Source organism: Myzus persicae, unplaced genomic scaffold, assembly GCF_001856785.1.
Source record: "Myzus persicae strain clone G006 unplaced genomic scaffold, MPER_G0061.0, whole genome shotgun sequence".
Classification (NCBI taxonomy): Eukaryota; Metazoa; Arthropoda; class Insecta; order Hemiptera; family Aphididae; genus Myzus; species Myzus persicae.
The window spans coordinates 13,381-17,047 of record NW_019101106.1 but is presented as its reverse complement, the minus strand read 5'-3'; the positions used below and the strand labels follow the sequence as shown (position 1 = coordinate 17,047).

Sequence of the window (3,667 nt, the reverse complement as noted above, 5' to 3'; positions counted from 1 at the left end):
CTTAACGCTGCTAACGGCGTTGGCCGGTATTATTATTTAGATCTAAAAAAATTCGATAACTGCAGCGCCATCTAGTGCCGCCGTATTATACTAACGGCTAATACGTCCGTAAGAATCTTGTACCTATTTGTTTTCTCTCTTTGGTCCAAACGCAACATAGACAAAACGCATTTACGCAGAATTGTTTTTTCTATGTTTTTTTAAGTAATATTTTTAGAGTAAAATCGCCCATTACAAAAAATATAGAGAATAATATTTTTGAGGGAATTAAGTATCCATTTGTCTAAATATTGTCTCAAAACAATTTAAATGTAAGTTCGACAATTTTTTTTGTTTATATTGAAAGTTGAATACAAGGTCAAGGAGCAATAAAATATAAAATCGACATAAAAAATATATTATTCTATATCTTTTTTGTAATGGGTGATTTTAGTCTAGTCTCTAAGATTATTTAAAAAAACGTAGAAAAATGATTTTTCGTAAATGCGTTTTGTCTATAATTATTTTTCTATGTTACGACCAATCAAGATAATATATCTAGGTATATCTTAATTGTGGCCACGGTTTTCTATTCTAAACCTAAACAGATTACCGAAAGGAATAATGGGTAAATCAAAGTATAAATACTTTTAAAAAATCGTGGTTTGCGGCAACGACTAGCGGGATGGTGTGGACGGGAAGAGGTTACCCAGCTATATTATATAAGGCCTAATACAGAATTATGCAATATGCATTTTCAATGGGCGCAATGAGCAATAAGTGTATTTTACAGTAAGACAATACTAAATATAATTTATCGTAAAACGGCCGGGCAATATACGCGCTACAATTACAATACTGATAATATTAATTAATAATGACAACTGTCAACATAATATGAGGTTGTCTACATAAATCCACTTAAATAATAACCAATAGACCTGGTCTGCAAGCTCCGGGGGACGTCGCGGTGCTGGTAAGGCGACATCGTCTTCATGGCAGTTGGTATTTGGTACAAGACGGCCACGGTCACAACCACGATTAAAGATATTTTTCTTGAACATTATTATACAAAGAGCACTGTTTTTGAATGTGTTGTATACTATTTAGGAGGGTAAGATAAGACTTTCAAGAATAATTACTTTTTAAATACATTTTTAACAATGCTTACCTATTTATGTAAATATATAAAAAACAATATTATAAATATGATAAAAAATATAGGTATATTTATGATCTTTTAAATATTTCTATTAAATAGAATATTAACTTTATAATAATTTACAGATACCTGGCCAAACGTTTAAGTAAAAAAACTAAGTGCACATTATGTATCAGTGGATTGAAAAATAATAATTCAGAAATTAATACTAATAAATCTGAATTAGTTGAAATGAAAACTAGAGGGTTTCTTACACACCCAAATGGAAATATGTATAATACTTTACAAGTGATAGAGACTAGTTTTCAGAAACATTGTAGTTCTCCTGATGTATTTGAAAATACATACAATGAATTTCTTTTGGCTTCGACAAATTTGAAATTTCCATGTGGACATCATAAAACCGATATGATGGTGGAAATATTCACTTCATACATTTGTATGCGTATGAGACAATATACATACATGGAAAATCAAAATACCAAAAAATTAAACAGGACAAAAAAAAAATTATCAAAGCTTGTTTCTTGTTAAATAATAAATAGTAAATGGTTTTTAATGTTTTTATGGTTATTCGTTATTACTTGTTCATAATTCATATTTCATAATTTACTATAAAAAAAAAATAAGTATAATATTTAATAAATTTACTAATAATCACGGCCTTAGACTAGTATATAATAAGTATGTAATAATTAATAAATGATTATCATTATTGATACCTATTTGATAATTGTTGATAATGATGTATTTTGTAGTACCAGGATAAATCACTAAAATGCAAGAGCGCTAACTGTTATTCTTGCTATGACAAGATCGTTAATTTTAAGCGCACCAATAAATTAGTTTCGTTGAGTAACCTGTATATCTTTAATCGTGGTCACAACACACCGAATTTCGTGACGACACGAGGTTGTGGCGGCGGCGAGCGGATGGGACGTTGCGCCTCGCTCAACCGCTGGAAAAAGTCGACGAACGGACGCCGGCGGCATAGCCTACGGCATTGAACGGCCCTGCGCTGGAGGGCCGAGGAGGGGGTAAGCCACCTCGTGAGCTTCGGCATTCGAGGCGCAGCTTTGGGGACTGCGCCGAAACTATACGGTGGCGTGAAAACGCGTCCGTGTTCGAACACTTTCCTAAGATTTTAGTACCACAAAACATCACATAGAAACGAGCAACACATAACATTTAATAAAATCTCCAAATCTTGACTATTTTTTTTTATCCCTTCTGCTGGAAATTTTCTATTGAGGGCGTCAAATAAATTATTCATAAAAATAGTAAAATGTATTGTTTCCTCACATTCATTGAACCCTGGGTATGATTTAGTATTAAAAAATCTTATACCATCTGCTACTGATTTGCTGAAAATCTGTTAAATAAAAGATAATTTACACAATATTAAATAATGTTTTTATTTTATTTTTCATAAGGAGTTATTTGATCTTACTTGTGAAGCAAACTTCACTTTCATCTCTGAGAAACTGTTAAGTTGAAAGTGATTTTTGGTGAGTCTTGGACAAATTCTTGTCAACGACTTAGAATCAGTTTCATAAAGGTGCTCATAAATTGCCCATTTAATTGGAGGTTTTGTTGGACTAATCTAATCGACAAGTAATGTTAATATAATAGGTATATTTAATTATTTAAGTTGTATTTACTAATATTCTTTCAAATATTGTACTATTAAAACTAATTAATAATTATATATTCATTGCTGAATTAAACTATTTCATGAATAATTAATGTTAAATAATCACTCTTAATGTTTTTTTAGTGTGCAACCGGTTTCTGACAGTTTTCAGCAAATGTGGCGCATCAGAGAATACAAACACTTGGCGATAGTTGTCGAATAGATTGGTAAATGAATTTCGTATTTCATCTGATTGTGCATAAATCCCTAACGTATGCCACATTGTATGATTAGTTGATGCGCCATCGCTTGTTATAGCTAGCACTTGAACCCCAGAATTTTCCAACAATAGAATCTCCTTCAGCATAATTTTAGTTAGATCAATACCTATTCAATTTCAACAATTAAAATGTAACTTATTGTACTATTTAATAGTTAAAACACGGTTCACTTAAATGTACCTTTAACTTGTCCCTTTTAGGTAAAGACAGTGATTGGCTGATGAAACTTCTCAGATAATCCTTGAATCATCAAAAGTAATGCGTGATTAGCTTTTTCTGTACTTTTAGTATTCAACTCGTCACCATAAACTTCCAAACCATGGTATGTTAGGTTTCTAGTGTTAACTGGTATACTCTCTCTCAAAGATATTTCATCAAACACCAATACAACTTTTTCTTGATTCTCTGTTTTATTCTCAAATTTTTTTTTTAATAGTTTGAAGAAATTATTGTCAAAACCACATCCAATCTTAACTGCTTACAAGTGACGTCTCAACGTTGTTACACATGGCAATGGCAAGATATTTTGTCCACGAAGAAATGAATAACCGCTTAGAGATCTATGAAGTATTCTAGTATTTGTAAATTATTAAAAACTTGAATATTATACTA

General features: G+C 31.3%; 1 long non-coding RNA gene across 1 annotated transcript; it reads left to right on the top strand.

The window, feature by feature from the left end:
* The first annotated feature begins 3,131 nt into the window (after positions 1-3,131).
* LOC111027746 lies at positions 3,132-3,667 on the top strand. The gene is made up of 2 exons (XR_002603836.1): positions 3,132-3,185; positions 3,256-3,667. It is a non-coding gene; the product is annotated as an uncharacterized LOC111027746 (long non-coding RNA).